This window comes from Pipistrellus hanaki (assembly GCF_964339955.1).
Source record: "Pipistrellus hanaki genome assembly, chromosome: 2".
Lineage (NCBI taxonomy): Eukaryota > Metazoa > Chordata > Mammalia > Chiroptera > Vespertilionidae > Pipistrellus > Pipistrellus hanaki.
In genome coordinates, this window is record NC_140504.1 from 183,990,851 (window position 1) to 184,008,226 (window position 17,376).

General features: G+C 41.6%; 1 protein-coding gene across 3 annotated transcripts in view; it reads left to right on the top strand.

The window, feature by feature from the left end:
- The first annotated feature begins 327 nt into the window (after nt 1-327).
- The window catches only part of EYA3 (EYA transcriptional coactivator and phosphatase 3), a 96,362-nt gene continuing 79,313 nt past the window's right edge, over nt 328-17,376 (top strand). For 2 of the 3 annotated variants that reach the window (XM_084874967.1, XM_084874969.1), the window contains exon 1: nt 328-487. The gene's annotated coding sequence lies outside the window, so the exon portion shown is untranslated. Of the gene's footprint in view, nt 488-631; nt 971-17,376 lie in introns of those variants that run through there. The other variant, XM_084874968.1, reaches the window with a different exon arrangement.

Genomic DNA, 17,376 nt, shown 5'->3' on the forward strand with positions numbered 1-17,376 from the left:
CTTTTAACTCTCTATCCCTTTTCCTTTTTCTCTATTAAAAATAAATAAAATATATTTTTTAAAACTTCAAGTTCTCAGGAAAGAGTCCCTCACCGCCACCTGAGACCTGGGGCAAGAAAAAACAAACAAACAAATAAACAAACAAAAAACTAGCCTATCAGCACCAGGTACCTGAGAGGCACCGAGAGAGGCGTAACCAGGGTGGGGCTCGCCGGGGCTGGGGCTGGGGGCGGGGCAGTTTGAGGTGGGCGGGGTCTGGGCGTGGCCTAGATGCTTCTCAGCCCCGCCCCGTGAGGCCTGACACATGCGCCCAGAGGCTCCTGGCGGAACGAGGTGTGGATTGTGAGGTGACCCAGGACGGTGACTTCCGTTTTCTAGGGATGCGCTTCCGGGTCACGCTAACGCCGCGGTTTCCTCCACTCGCTTGGTTCTACTGTGGGTCCGGAGCGGTCCCCATGTCCTGCAGCGGGGCCCCTGCAGCCCTTGGGTGAGTCTGCGCAGCCGACAGGGTCTGAGGGCGGCCGGACGGGTGCTGCCCGGAGGGGGACGGGCCGAGAGGTCTGGCCCCTGTGGGCGGGGGCTCTCTCTGCCTGCCCCTTGTCCCTGCTGAGCTCCCCTCACCTCAGCCCCGTGCCTCTCGCTGGCCTCGCCGCTTTCACCTCAGCTTCTCCTTCCCCGCGCCTTTCGCTTCGCTGTTTTCCCTCAGCCTCACCCACCTTTCCCAGGCACCGGCTTCTTGCCTTTTGCTGCAGCGCTTCCTTCCGCCACTGCCTCTCGTTCCCTCCCTCCCCCCATACTCTCCGTTTTTAGCACCTCTCTTCCCGGACCCCTGGCCCCGAGACCTCGCTGTCCTTTCGCCCGGCAGGGCGGCCCGCGCGCGACCTCACGGTGGTCGTCGTCCTCCACCGCGAAGCAGGGCGCTGGGCACTTGTCCTCCAACTTCCCTCGCCTTTGACCCCTCCCGGAACCAGTAGGTGACATTTGTGCTCTGCCTGGGGCTCTCCCGCCTTTTCGCGGCTCGCAGAGGGCTGTGCTGTAAACCCCCCAGCTGGGCAGGTTGTCCAGGCCTGGGGGGGGGGGGGGGGAGTGTTCCCGGAGGCGCTGGGTTCGACTGAACTCCGGTAGCTTCCGTGGTTTGGGGACAACAAAGGCGTGCCCGGTGCCCGGTGGAGCCCCGCTCTGGGGCTTTGCGGGCTCACAGGTAGCAGGCACACGTCACGGCGCGCGATTGGGCTCCACTCATCTCGGTAATTGACAGGTCGTGAGGGCGGCCTGTCATTTTGAGGTTCTCTCTTCCACGAGAATGGAGACGCCGCGCACTCCGAGGCAGAGAAAATGCCATGTTCCGGGCGGATCGGCTCTGTTTTCTGCAGGGGCTTTACTTCCAGGACAGTGGCTGTGACGGAGGACAGTGGTTCTTGGGACAGTAGTAGCCCCAGATTTATCGCCAAAAGTTTTAGTAAGTTGTTACTAAAACGTTTTCTGCTAAAGAGTGCATTAGAATGGTAGTTTTCTTCAGTGGGACTCCGTGTGCATGTGTCTGCATTCTTGCCTGTTATACATTGTTTCTTCATTTTCACTGTATCGGCAATTTTCTGTCTTTCTTCCTGTTTCTTCCTAAGCCAGACATTGCAGTACTTTGTTTCTTAGAATATTCTTCTTTTATTTTTTCCCCCTTTACTTTCCCCATCTCAGTTTTAAGACTATCCTTTGCTCATTTTGAGACTCAAGTTTCTTTTAAATCTCTTAACATTTCAGGAGGCTTTTAGTCATCTCTAAAATGAAAGGGTTGGATTTAAGAATGGTTAGTGTCCTGTTTCCCAGATTTTGTGATCTGAGGTATATTTTTTTACAGGATTGGATAATTTTTATATTTGTTTTCCCAATCTTTATGGTATATGTCTAGCATACCATTGCAAACGTTTTTGTGCGATCGGTTTCTATAATCATATAAATTGTTATAAAATTTAGTACTTCAGTGAACAGAATAAATACAACTTTTAGCATCTGCTTCTCTTTTGACTTATAAGTTATAGAAAAGCCTCCCTCACTATATGATCCATATACATCTGTGAACATAGCATAGATCTTGGCTTATTCCAAAATTGGGCTTGCTCCCTTCATCTATTTTTAGCAAGGGACTTTGGAGCTTGGCCATATTAGTCCCAGAAGCCACAGAGAAGGACCCTTCTGGTTGGCTTTCAGAACTTACCTAACTGCTGAGGGAAGCCCCTTACAAATAAAGAAGTCCTGTGCATGCACTTCAATCAAAACTATAGCCTGGAGAGCACAACATAATATGTAATTGTTTATTTCAATAAATTTATGTCATAGGAATAAAAGTTTTAGGGTAATAAATGTATGACAGATTTAAAAATTTTAAAACTGAAGTCATTTAGCCTTCAAATAAGGATGCTATAAAGAAACTGTTGTGCAGAAGTAGAAGCTGAAAGTCTTTTATTGTAAAACCACTGTGATTCAGATTCTGCATAAAAGCCCCTGCATGAAATGAGCAGCTATCGTCACATTGGAGCAGTTGTGTTCGTATTCTCCGTCTTCATACTTCCTAGTGACCGAAAAGCCTGCATCTCTGACCTAAATGAAACTCAACAGGCAATTCACACAAAAATTTGCCAAACAACAACAGAATTACTAGAGACAGTTTGGTGTGCACAGTGAGTCCTAACTTGACACCATTGATAGGTTCTGTGACTTCAAGCCAAATGACATATAATGGAACCAGTGTTACCATAGACTAATTGTTATTAGTTAAGTCCCTCTGCATCTCATCAATGTTAGAACAAAGCGACATTATTTGAGGACCAGGTGCATGTATTTTTAAAGCTTAGGAGAGGTGTCACTGTCAGTTTACTTAGAGAAATTTCTACTTTAGTTTGGCAGTCTTAGTTTATAACCCTGAGGATTGGGTTTAAAGTATGTTTTTGCATATTAGTTTTCTGCCTGCCGGTTAGTTTTTGTTTTTTATTTTTTAATAACAAATATATACAAAAAATAATATACTACAAATAATCTTAAACTCTGAAATCTTAATGTTTCCAAAGTGAATTTAACAACTTTGAAATATAAAAAGACAGAAAACTAAAACAAATTTCTAACTTTTCTCCATTCTCATTTCCAAATTTGAAAATTTGTGCAAAATTTAGTACATTAATATCTCTAGGACTGCCCTTTCTAGAATAATATATTTTAAACTAGTGTGCGTTTTTACTTTAGAAAAGAGATGGGGAACTTTCACAAGTTAATTCTTTTTTAAATTAAAAAGATGCAAATAATAATTTAGGATATATTCATCATCTTAATAGTTTTTATACTTTTATTATTTCCAAATTTTAAAAAATTGGTTCACTTCTAAGGGAAGGAGGTGGTTTTATATAGAGATGCAGCTTAATGCAAGAGTCTGGGACTCAGATGTGATGAGAAATTATTTTTCTAAATATTTTGAAAACAATGAGAATTATGGAATCTGGTTAACAGAAAAACTATAATTATTTCTGGTAAGAAGTGACACTTGGTTAGGGATACTACTTATTTTAATTATTAACTCTATTAATTCAGACATCAAGTACCTGTTTTGTTTTGTTTTTAATAGTAGTTTTTGTTTGTCTTGTTTTTTTCTATGGTGGGAAAAATGTGCTGAAAAGTATAAACTTTGCTTTGATGATTTACCTATTGGTTTTTAGAATGTTCTTTGCTTTGATTTAAACATTTCATTTTTGTTTCAAAAGCAACTCTTTTTCTATGTGGATTTGATAATCTGTTTATCTTCTAAGGTTTCAATAGTTTTCTTTCACCTAAACTTTAATAATATAACAAATACTGAATTTAGGAAAAATTGGTAGTTTGCTGATATTAGCACTGTTACTATAGGAATAAATGAGAATGATTAGCTCTTAGATGGAATTGAGCTTTATTATTTAGTTTCCATACTAGTTGAAAAAGATTTATGTCAGGTTCATCTATTCCTCCTTTTTTTTTTTTTTTTTTTTTCAAAATAAGAGGGAATTTTAATTTAGCACAATTATGTTAAATTTTTGTGAGATTTTCTTTTTACAGATACATAATCCAAAATGTGTGTATGATCTTTTTCTTAGACTATTTCAAAATTTTGAGATTATTGATTTAAAAAATAGTACATATGTGTTGTATAGAAAATACCCTACTAATCAGTGTGTTATTACTTCACTGAATTTTCCAAATGTACTTTTTCTGTTCACCAGGTCTTTGCAGTGATGAGATAACAATGAATATGTGTTCTTGAGGGTGAGAACCAGAGCTTTTGCAAAGAGAATTGGTCGTCTCCCATGTTGATGTGGCATTTAATAGCTAAGTGGACTGAAAAAGTTACCTTTATCTCATTTCTGTGTATCTCTTGTTAGTATAGATTTATTTAGTTTTGGTACCTCACATTCTGTGAAATTATTTAATTGGATAAAATAACTGTTAGACTATTGATTTTTACCCAAATGGTTTCCTTTTTATGTTGTTCTTTTTCAAAGACTTGCCTTTAAAAAAGCTGTAATTTAGAGAACCACTAAAACAGAAAATGTTATTTCCTATGTAGTTTGAAGTACATATTTTCCTCCTTTTCAACTGGCCAGTTTTTTATCCTCTGGTAAAGTGGCTTTCAAACTTTTTTCATTGCAACCCACTATAAGACACATTTTCGTTGTTGCCAAGTATTTATACACATGAATATACATATTAATATTTAAAATTGAAACAACTTTAGCCCTGGCCGGCTTGGCTCAGGGGATAGAGCGTCAGCCTGGGGACTGAGGGGGTCCCAGGTTCCATTCCGGTCAGGGGCACATGCCTGGGTTGCAGGCTTGATCCCCAGAGGGGGGCGGCGGGGGGCTTCTGATCAGTGATTCTCATCATTGGTGTTTCTGTCCCTCCTCCCTTCCTCTCTGAAATCAATAAAGTAATATATTTTTTAAAAATTGAAACAAGTTTCATTAAACAATATTTACCTTTACTATTGGTGATACATAGTAATATTTTCTACTTTATTTTGTTTTCTTGTATTTCATTTGAAACCAATTTTTGGTCTACATTAAGTTGATACAACCTATTAATGTGTTGTACCTGCAATTTGCAATATTCTAGTGACTGCCAAATTTTTTTTCCAATATTGCCTTTTTTTGAATGGAAAATTTTTGGGTTTCTTAGTTTCTTCCTCTGAAATGTATCTTGGTTCTGTTAAGCTAAATAATTGTGCAGAACAACTGAGAGGAGATACTGTTGCTCTGATTATTATTGTTGTCATTTGTGTTCTTTACTGTGTCTAGGCACATCATTTTTAAAAAAATATATTGAGTTTTTACAGAGAGGAAGAGAGAGGGATAGAGAATTAGAAACATCGATGAGAGGGAATCATCGACAAGCTGCCTCTTTTTTTTTTTTTTTTTAAATAAATTTTTATTGTTCATATTATTACAAGTGTTCCTTTCCCCCCCCCCTTCCCACCCCACCCTCTGCCCTTTCCCCACTCCCCATTGTCCTCATCCATAGGTGCACAGTTTATGTTCAGTCTCTTCCCACATTCCCCTCTCCCCTTTTCCCCAAGAATCATCAGTTCACTCCCCTTCCATACCTCTGATTCTATTATATTCAACAGTTAATATTGTTCATCGGATTTTTTTTTTAATTTCCTTGGTTTTTAGATTCACTTGTTGATAGTTACGTATTTGTTGTTCATAATTTTTATCTTTATTTACTTTCTCTTCTGAAAGAACCCCCTTCAGCAATTCATATAATTCTGGTTTGGTGGTGATGAACTCCTTTAGCTTTTTTTTATTAGTGAAGCTCTTTATCTGACCTTCGAATCTGAGTGATAGCTTTGCTGGGTAGAGTATTTTTGGCTGTAGGTTCTTGCTATTCATCACCTTGAATATTTCTTGCCATTCCCGTCTGGCCTGCATGGTTTCTGTTGAGAAATCAGCTGACAATCGTATAGGTGCTCCTTTATAGGTAACCACCTGCTTAGCTCTTGCTGCTTTTAATATTCTCTCTTTGTCCTTTGCTCTTGGAATCTTAATTATGATTTGTCTTGGTGTGGTCCTCTTTGGATTCCTCTTATTTGGAGTTCTGTGTGTTTCCTGGACTTGTAAGTCCAATTCTTTCCCCAGGTGGGGGAAGTTTTCTGTCACTATTTCTTTCAGTATGTTTTCGATATCTTGCTCTCTCTCATCTTCTGGGACCCCCATGATTCTGATGTTGGATCGTTTGAAGTTGTCCCAGAGGTTTCTTACATCATCTTCAATTTTCTGGATTCTCTTGCCTTCTAGCTTCTGCAGAGGAGTGTCTTCTGGCTCTTTATGTTCCAAATCTTTGACTTGATTCTTGCGATCTTCTATTCTGTTTTTAGGACTCTGTAGAATATTTTTTATTTCAGACAATGTATTCTTTATTTCTTGTTGATCCCTTAGCATTTCTTGTTGATCCCTTTTCATATCCTCATAGGTCTCATTTATTTTATCAGCCTTTTCTAGGAGTCTCTTGAAAAACCTTATAAGTGTGGTTTTGAACTCTATATCCAGTCGCTTTTTGTCCTCCATTTCTTTCGTTTGTGATCTATTTGGTTTAGGCATTTTCGCAGGCAGCTTTCCTGACGGGGCGGGGTTTCAGGGTGGAGCCTACAGCCTCGGCTTCCGTCAGCCCCGCCCTATGCGACTCCTGAGACTCAGGGTCCTTCAGTACTTGTTGCAAGCGCCTCTGAGAGAAAGGTGCCCTCGATTTTCGCCTGCTACCAAACAGTGTAAGCTCTCCCGCAATGGGCCCGAAACTGGGGTTCAGTTCAGTTGGAAGTGGATTTGGAGGTGGCGTTCAGAGCAGTCTGGAGCCCCTGTCTCCTTCCCGCCAGGGCAGTCCTACGGCACAGCCGGCCGTCCCTTCTCTGCACGCAGTGTGCGCGCCTCTGGGACCTCCTTTCGCCGCTTCCCCGGGTTCCGCCTTACAGCCCAGCTCCCTCTGGATGAGCCTGGGTCCCCGGGGTCTGGCCTAGAACGGGGGTTCAGAGCAGTTGGGGGCCCAGCACAGTCGGAGTGTTTATCTCCTTCCCGCTAGGGAACGCCAGCCAGGCACTCAGCCTCCCTCCTCTCCGGCTCCGTCCTCTCCGCGTGCCGCGTGTCTCCGTACCTTGGGCTTTTACAGCTCCTCCGCGCTTCCTTCTGGTTTTCTCCTTGCTTCTCGTTGTAGAATTTCCAGTCAGTTGACTTTCCTGTAGTTCTGGGTAATGTCCATTTTATATTTTAGTTGTATTTTATTGAAATTGTTGCGTGCGGCTGCGGCTAGGTGTCTACCCGAGCAGCCATCTTGGATTCTCTCTCGACAAGCTGCCTCTTGTACACCCCCTACTGGGGATGTGCCCGCAACCAAGGTACATGCCCTTGACAGGAATCGAACCCGGGACCTTTCAGTCCGCAGGCTGACGCTCTATCCACTGAGCCAAACCGGTTTCAGCTAGGCACATCATTTTTAAAACTGTAATAATACATAATCATGAGGTTAAAAATATACAGAGCTTCTCTCATTAGAATTCTTTGCTAGATTCCATCTAACAATCTAAGTTATGGTTGATTAAGTTGTTTTTCACCAACTTTGCTTATGCTTTTGGCAACTAGTCAAAAGGTTACAAAGCTGCTTTATTCTGCTTTCTTCTGGCCCTAACCCAGTCTTTGTAAGTCAAGAAAAGAGAAGTGGGGAGTGTAGTAGTTTGCTTCTGCATATGTGATCAGGTAGAAGTAACAGATTGAAGAGTAATTTGGGTTTGTTACAATGGACTGCATTTATTGATTGTCCTGATTCACTTCCTGTACTGAGCAAGGGGGAAAGATGGTAAAGATATCAACAGTTAGAGTGAGGCAGGGTCAGTAGGCATTCTCTACTATTTTTATCATTACTATCTCTTAACACAGTGGTCAGCAAACCGCAGCTCGAGCCGCATGTGGCTCTCTGGCCCCTTGAGTGTGGCTCTTCCACAAAATACCACGTGTGGGCCCACACGTACAGTGTGATTGAAACTTTGTGGCCCATGAGCAGAAGTGGGTTTTCAGCCAGGGCGAGTCTATTTTGAAGAAGTGGCGTTAGAACACTCAAGGGGCCTTAACACAATGAGCACTTACTATTTGTCAGGCACGGCATAAAGCATTTTACATTTTACTTGTACTAGCTCATATTTACCTGGAAGGATAGAGAAGAAAACTTGCCTCCTTAGTATCTCCTCATTACTCTGCTTGTGAATTCTAGCTGTTGGTTACTGTAGCATGGCATGGCATACATTTTTAGGCTTGGTCAGCTTTTTAAAATCATCAGTCTTGTCCGCAGTTTGAGAACTCAGGCTTTGAAGCTAGGCTTCCTAGGCTTAGGTTGGTGACTTACTGGTTGTATAACCTTGGGCAAGTTACTCTCTGTGCTTTAGTTTTCACATTTGTGGAAATGCTGATAATATTAAAGTGTACCTATCTTATAAACTTATCGAGAGGAATAAATTAGTTGATATATGTAAGGTACTCAGAACAGTGCCTGATCCATAAAAAACATTCCATAAACGATAACTATTAATAGCTCATACAGTTGGATCTCCAAAAAAAAGTACAACTGTGATGTTGCATATTTGTTAAGTAACAGGACATGATTGACAGTCAATGTTATATTGCCCAGAAGTTTGAAAACAGCTTTCCTTGAGGACTTGTAGGTAAAGTTCTTGTGTAGAGAATTTGGAATCAAAGCCAGTGACAAAGGATATCAGGGATACAGGCCCAACTTGTTCTAATCTCTTATAGAAATCTCATAGAAATATCTTGTTATTTGAACCTTACCCTTAATAATTTTAATATTTTGCCCTTTGAAAACCTAAGAAGAACCAGTTAATGAATTGACTTTTACTCAAGACCAAGTTTCTTTCTTGAGTCTATCTCAGTGTTTCCCAAACTTCTCTCATGATGAGAATCACCTGGTGGAGTTGTTAAAACACAGATCCCTGAATCCCAACTAAGAAGTGCTAAACTAGAATTTTTGGGAACATATAGGTAAAATTGTATACTTAACTAGTGCTCTAAGACAGATGTTATATACAGAGCACTAAGTTAGGTATGCAATTTTACCTATATGTTCTCAAAAATTCTAGTTTAGCACTTCTTAGTTGGGATTCAGGAATCTGTGTTTTAACAACTCCACCAGGTGATTCTCATCATGAGAGAAGTTTGGGAAACACTGGTCTATCTTATGTTTAAGATACTTATATGTTTTGTTTTTCTTTAGCAAGTGGTTATGTCTGATATTCTAAGCTTACAGATAGTAACTTATTTAAACCTTATGACAGGCTTATGAGAAAGACATTACTATTTTCCCATGTTACAGCAGAAGCACCTGAGTCCTAGAAAAGTTAATATAATTTGTCTACGTTTCCATACCACTCATCAGTGTCAGAGCTGGGATTTGAATTTAAGTAGTCTAGCTCCACAGTTTTTGCTTTAAGCTTACCAAACCTGCCTCTTACAGAGAGGAATTATGTTGAAAAGGGTAAAATAATAAGGGTTAAATTTTATTTAATTATTCTTCACTCTCTATGTTGAAATGACAGCACTGAAATTATGGGTGGTGGATTTTTGAAGGAATAAATAATTTCGGAAAAACAAAAGATTTAATGAATTGAACCTATTTTCTTTTTATCCTCACTTGAGGATATGTTCATTGATTTGAGAGAGAGAGAGAGAAAGAGAGAGAGAGAGAGAGAAACATCCATGTAAGAAAAACATGGATTTGTTGCCTCCTATACACGGCCTGACCGGGAATTGAACCCACAGCTTTTTTGGTGTATGGGGCAACATTTTAAGCAATTGAGCCATTTGGCTAGGGCAAACCTAGATTTTATAGTTTTTTCTCACAGCTAAAGACATTTCAGAAGACTCATTTCTATTAGTATAGTATATAGTAAATTTTATCCAGATTATTCTGGAGAGTTCATTGATATATAGATATATAGAATGATACATAGAATTTTGATATATAGAATGTGATATATGGATGAAATAGAGTACAAATCTTTCTATATTACTGGAAGCAATGAATTTCTAGAATATTCATATTGAAGTATACCGTATGTCAGGCAATAGTGTTATTGGAGAAATGCATGGATGGCCTTTCTCTGTTGCTAGTGAGAGGGGTTCTGGGTTATTGGTAGAATAAGAATTTCCGGAGGCCCCCACAGGAGTATGAGATGCATTAGACAGCTTTGTGTGGAATTATATCCTTCAGTTTGCAAAGTTACATTTCCCTTAAACTGGTCCTGAAAGAGGTGCAACTGAGGACTCAACAGAGCTAGAAGCAAAGCCAGTGTCCAGGGCTGGGTCTGGTGTACCATCAGATTAGTCACAGTCCATCAGTCCGTTGTGTGGGTGAATGTATGGGAGTGTGCCCTGTGCTATAAGAGAGCCAGGAGCCCAATGCAAAAGAGTGCAAGAGGAGGGAACTCCTTTGTTTAGGAGGTTAAGTATCACAAATATTCCCACCCCTGCAGTGGCCACGCCTACTCTGGCCAGTGTCCTGTTCCCAGGTGTGACTGACAGACAAGTAGGCATGGTTTTCCCTTTGCTCTTCCTATCCAGTTCATTCATGGCTGGGTTTATTACAGTGGTATCAATAGCACCTACAGAAAATACTGTGTTTTTTATAGAAATGTTCACTTCACACAGTAAAAGAAACTGAAGAAAAGTTTTGGAGGCTGTGAGTTCTGTGGAGTCTGGATCTTCACATTAGAGAAATCTTATGCTTTGTAACTGACAAGTTAAAAACTAAAGAGAGGTTCATCCAAGGAGGGTTGGAAGGAATGTAGTGGAACTGCTGGATTATTATATTAAGCTTACTTTGACACATTTAATTCAGGTTAACTCCTTTCTTCTCAATACATTTTACTGTGGTTTTGGAATTTTTCCTGTGGAACACATCTTCTTATTTTAAAGAAAGCTTGTGGGGAAAAGTTAGTGTTAATTTTTTTATTAAAGATTGGTTTAATAGACAACTTGAAAGGATGATTTTTCAAGAAGTATATTAAAAACTGTAACAACAATTCTTTAGAGAATCTGTTCTGGATAAAATATTTTTCCTATTAAAAATTTGGTACAGCCTAAATGTATTTTCAAATATTTTTTCTCAGTAAATGTTGATAGTGTTCTGTTAACACATTGTGGACAGATCATGAGAATTCTTGCATCATATTATGCAGTGTTTTACAAAATATCATACTCTAAAAAGATATTAGCTTGTAAGAACATATAATAAATAACTCCAAAATGCAATGGGTATTTAATTTTATTTATTTATTTATTTTTAAAATCAATCTTTATTGTTCATATTATTACAAAGGTTCCTCATTTCTTCCCCCCTCCAACAGGTTTCCACCCCCCCCTCTACCCCCTCCCCACCCCCCATTGTCCTCATCCATAAGTGCATAGTTTATATTAAGTCTCTTCCCACATCCACCACTCCCCCTTTCCCCGAGAACTGTCAGTCCACTCCCCTCCTGTATCTCCGACTCTACTACAATCAACAGCTAATATTGTTCATCAGGTTTTTCAATCTCCTTTTGTTGTTGTTGTTGTTGTTGTTGTTGTTTTTTAATTAATAAACTTTTACACTTCTAAGAATAAATTTTAAAATCTAATAATTTTAAACCTTGTTTTTTCTGCCCTGGGAATTGAGAAGCAAACTTGTTTACATGTAAACTTGCCCTTAGGCTATCAAAAGGTGTAGCCATTCAAATGTAAATGAACATATTGTTTAAAGATAGCTGCTGGTTGGAATTGGATTACCTGTTCTGGGTGGGAAGGGCTTGTCCTCCCCTTTCTCCATTAAAATTAAGGTATTAGCTTTAAAACCTCTTTTTGGCGAGAGACCTTGAACTTTCAGAACTTTAAGTTTTTCAGATAGTAAATCAGTTACTTAGCATTTTCTCAAATCAATAATACCTCCACGTGCCCAAGGATACACTTCACACAAAAGACATTTCCAAATAGATCAACCAAGCTCATCGAGACCCCACACAAGGCACTCACAGATCAAAACCCCAGCGCTAACTCAACACATCCAGATCTAAGCCTTTATCACTTGATTCAGCAGACCCTCAAGTTCCCGCAAAAGTTTCCAGCCATGTCTGAGAGGCAGCCCTGGGGCATGGGCAGGCGAGGAGCGAGCTGTTCCGGGCCTGGCTGCTCCGGGCTTGGCCTCTGTTGCTCTGTCCGCTCCACAACCAGCTGCTCCGGGTCTGGCCACTGCCGCTCCCGGCCTGGCTGCTGCTGCTCTGGGCCTGGCCGCTCCCGACCTGGCTGCTCTGCGCCTGGCTGCTCTGCGCCTGGCTGCTCTGCGCCTGGCTGCTCTGGGCCTAGCTGCTCCGGGCCTGGCGGCTCCTGGCCTGGCCACCCTGGACTTGGCCACCCTGGGCTTGGCCGCCTCTGCCCCAGGCCTGGCTGCCACTGCCCCAGGTCTGGCTGCTCTGGCCTAGCTGCTGCTACTCTGGTTCTGGCTGCTGCTGCTCTGGGGCCTGGCTGCTGCTGCTCCGGGCCTGGCTGCCACTGCCTTGTGCCTGGCCACTCTGGGCCTGGCCGCCGCCGTTCCAACATTCTGTCTTTTTTTTTTTTTTTAAACGCATTTATGTTGCAATGTTGGCTGCTGAGTTGAGTTCTGTCTTAGTCTTCGATTTTTCAAGATCTTCTTTGTATTTTTTCTTAAGTAGTTTTACTATCTTTTGCTATAACTTGATTTCTTCACATTGAAAACTTCTTCGGTTTCTTCCTCCTCGTCCTGGAAGCTCAGCAGGCTGGCCTGCGGCACCCCTTTGTTCTCCACGGCCTCCTGCGCGGCTTCAGCCTGTTGCCAGGGTCGGCACCGCCCAGGAAGCAGCCCCCGGCCTCGGCTCCAGGGCCCGAGATCAGCCGTCGAGGGCCTAGCAAACCCCCCCCCCCGGGGGGGGCCCATAGCCCGGCTCCTTGCCGGCGCCCGGCTGGCCGGTGTCTGGCAGCGGCTCCTGCCCCTCATCGCGTTCCTCCCAGTCTGGAGCTTTTTTTCTCCTTCCCGCTAGGGGAGTCTAGCATCAGAGTCAACAGACTGTCTGTCCTCTGCGCGCAGTGTGCGCGACTCTGGGGGCTCTGCCCCTCGCCGCTCCCCTGGGACTCCGCCTCACAGCCCCGTCTCCCTCTGTTTGAGCCTGGATCCCCAGGGTCTGGTCTAGAACAGGGATTGGCCTAGAACTGGGGTTCAGAGCAGTCGGAACTGGGGCTCAGCACAGCCGGAGGTTTTGTTTCCTTCCTGCCAGGGCAATCCAGCATCAGAGTCAACATTCCGTCCTCTGTGCGCAATGTGCGCGACTCCGGGGGCTCCGCTTTTCGCCGCTCCCCTGGGATTCCGCCTCACAGCCCCATCTCCCCCTGCCCGAGCCTGGGTCCCCAGGGTCTGGCCCAGAACTGGGGCTCAGCGCTGCCGGTTCTGGGGTTCATCCCAGACCGGAGCTTTTATTTCTTTCCTGCTAGGGAACGCCAGGCAGGCACCCAGCCTTCTCCTCCTCTCCAGCTCCGTCCTCTTCGCACGCGCGCGTGTGTGCGTGCGAGCAGCATGTCTCCGTACCTTAGGCTTTTTCAGCTCCTCTGATTTTCCTTCTGGTTTTCTCTTTCCTTCTTGTTGTAGAATTTTCAGTCAGTCGACTATCTGTAGCTCTGGGCAATGTCCATTTTATATTTTAGTTGTATTCCATTGAAATTATTGTGTGCGGCTGCGGTTAGGTATTTACCTGTGCAGCCATCTTGGATCCTCCAGGTATTTAATTTTAAAGTGTGCATTTAACATTTATATAAAACATTTTTTGTACTCATTCAATAGAAACTTATCTGGCCACTGGGTAAAGCTAGCAATAAAACTACTGGTCTACAATGTGTTAAGTGTAAAGTTACTATAAATATTCCTACAGCTGACAGTTCCATGATATGTTATCAGTCATGCCTCCCAAATAAAGAAGCTAGAAGAATTCATCAACTTTTATCAGAGTCAGTTGGCTAAGCTATTTATTTATATGGAGGAGTTGTCCAGCATGGTGATGGTTTTTTTCCTGTCTGCAGAAAGTCCATCAGGGAAGGTATAGTTGATTGCAATATTTTTTGGCCACAGAAATGTGATTTGTGCTGTTGTCTGAATTCTGATAGCTAAAAGGTTTTCTTAAAGTCATGCTAAAAAAGCCTTAAGGGATGTCTGCTGAATGTAGATCTGCTGGATATTTGTGTTTATTTTAGCAGGAATCTAAGTTAATATGTTAGTAGATATGTTAGATGTTTTTTAAAAGGTGGCAAATAAAAAATGGTTGCCATCAGCTGATGAGATTTTGGTGAATTTCTGAAAGATAAACAGATTGCATCAGGAGAGAAACTAGGAATAGAAATCACAGCTGAAAGTAGGTGTAGAAGTTTCAGAAATGTACTAGACCCGTGGTCGGCAAACTGTGGCTCGAGAGCCACATGCGGCTCTTTGGCCCCTTGAGTGTGGCTCTTCCACAAAATACCATGGCCTGGGTGAGTCTATTTTAAAGAAGTGGCATTAGAAGAAGTTTAAGTTTTAAAAATTTGGCTCTCAAAAGAAATGTCAATTGTTGTACTGTTGATATTTGGCTCTGTTGACTAATGAGTTTGCCAACCACTGTACTAGACTCTTAAGTAAACAAAAATGGAGAATGGAAGGGTGCCTAGTCATCAAGTTTCCTGACCCTTGCTCTCAGTTTTGATCATCTGGTGTGTGTCCCCTGGATAAAGCCCAAAAAACGTTTTCCAAACATTGAACCATCTGCCTGGAGAGGGCATATATTTCCTTATAGTCTATTCTCCCCATAGTATTTAGTGTACGTAAGTCAAATTATGTCGTTCTCTTGCCTAAAGCACCCATTGCCTTCCTAAACTGTTGTATTTTTACCTGCTTTGAGGCTCATTTCCACCCCCTCATTCACATTGGCCTTTTTACTATTTTCAGACATGCCTCGATGTTATCCTTTCAGTTTCTTCACACTTAGTTCCTTCTGAAAGCCCTTCACATCTTCTCTTTTTTAAAAATTTATTTTTATTGACTTCAGAGAGAAAGGGATGGGGGAGAGAAAGATAGGAACATCAATGATGAGAGAGACTCACTGATCGGCTGTCTCCTTCAAACCCCATCCTGGGGCTCAAGCACATAATTCAAGCATGTGCCCTGACCAGAATCAAACCGTGACCTTCTGGTTGATAGGTCGAGGCTCAACCACTGAACTACACTGGCTGGATCTTCATATCTTCTTATAGCTCTTTCTTTTTTATAATTTAGATCTCTGGTGAAATGTTGCCATATCAGGGAAAAATCACCTGATCTAAAATAGCTTTCCTGGTTTGGCCATTGTGGCTCAGTGGTTGAGCATCCACCTATGAATCAGGAGGTCACAGTTGGATTCCTGGTCAGGGCACATACCCAGGTTGCAGGCTGGATCCTCACTAGGAGGTGTGTAGGAGGCAGCCAATCACTGAGTATCATAATTGATGTTTCTATTTCTATCCCTTTCTCCTTCTCCCTTCCTCTCTGAAATCAATAAAAATAAAATTTAAAAATCAAATAAAATAGCCCTAGCTGATTTGGCTTAGTGGATAGAGTGTCAGCCTGCGGACTGAAGGGTCCCAGGTTTGATTCCTGTCAAGGGCATGTACTTTGGTTGGGCATGTGCAGGAGGCAACCAATTAATGTGTTTCTCTTACATTTATGTTTCTCTCTGTCTTCTTCTCTCCTCCACTCTCCCTAAAAATCAATGGAAAAATATCCTCTGGTGAGGATTAACCCAATAAAATAAAATAGCTTCCCTGTAGTCCAGGGGTGTGGAAAGGCTGGCCCGGGCCATAGAAGGTGGCCCACAAAATCATTTGTTTTGGCCCTGCCACGGCATTGGGGGTGAATTAATTAAATGTTTGATCAAATATAATAGGCTAATTTCTAAGTTGATAATTTTGTATGGCTCTCGAATGATGTTATAAATATCCAACTGGCCCTTGGCAGAAGAAAGGCTCCCTACTCCTTCTGTAGTTACTCTTTGTTCTTTACTTCGTTTTATTTTTCATATGGTTAACCATATTTTTCATGGGTTACTTTGTGAAATTATTACCTTATGTATCTGTTTATCTTTCTATTAGATTATAGTTTCCTTGAGACTGAGAACTTTGTTCATTACTAAGTTCCCAGTATCTAAAATAGTGCCTGGCATATAGTAGACACTCAAGAAATATTTTATAAATGAATGAGTGAATTTTGACGTTAGAGAAAGAAACAAGAATAGACTGAAGCAATTTTAGACTGGTATTATAAAAGCAGAGGAAGCAAAAAGCAAAGTGAGTTTCTAACTCCAGTGTTTCTTTATAGGATAATACTCTGATAGCTACTCTCTGAAGTCAGAAGCCTGGCAGGGAGACCAGATATATCCCTAATAATTTATATGATGTTCAGAACAGGTAGGGATTCATATCCAGAAAGCCAGTAAACTGCAGATACTGCCTAACAGCATAATTCACCCCTCTTCTATAGGCACTGGAAGTGGGTATATATAACTAGAACCTACATATAACAACGGATGAACAAAGATTCTCATCCACTCTGAGGAAAAACTGTTTAATTGAAACTTCCAAAATACAAATATGAACTAATAACCTAGATTAATTAGTCTTTGGAAAAAAATTAATACTATGAGAGATAACAGATGCACCTAAAACTAAGGCAATAGTGAATAGTATAAATTGGAGGAAATTTTAAAAATAAGCATTATCAGTAATTTCAGAAGAAATAAGAAATGTTAAATATTGAAACGTTAAAGATAAAAAAGAGACTGAATAGCAAATTAATAAGTATGAAGATTGAGCTGAGGGAGTTTCTCAAATCAAATGCAGAGGATGTCAACAATGATGGCAGAGAAAGAAGCTCTGAAAACTTTCTAAGAGCAATGAGAACATTTACAGAAAAATAGAACAACTTTTTCCAGACCTATGAGAATTAACCAAAGGCTGGCAGCAATCTGGGAACAGTTATTCAAGAAAAATGGCTGAATTTCAGCAAAAAGAGTATACTTTGTATAATTTTAACTTGCTTTGTTTCTATTCCCCTCTCTCCAGCTCCACAATAGCCTTGAAAAAACCAACTGCCCCCAATCATGGTGAAAACTAGCAGCCTCCAGAAGCCACGGGAAGGGGCAGAACAAGATTGGAACTCCTCCAAAGCCCCATTCCCAGAGAATTGTCATTACTTGACCTTTTTGGTGGTTCCTTGAAAGACATTCACAAGACTGTCTGTATTTGACCTGAAGTGGAGCTCATCCTG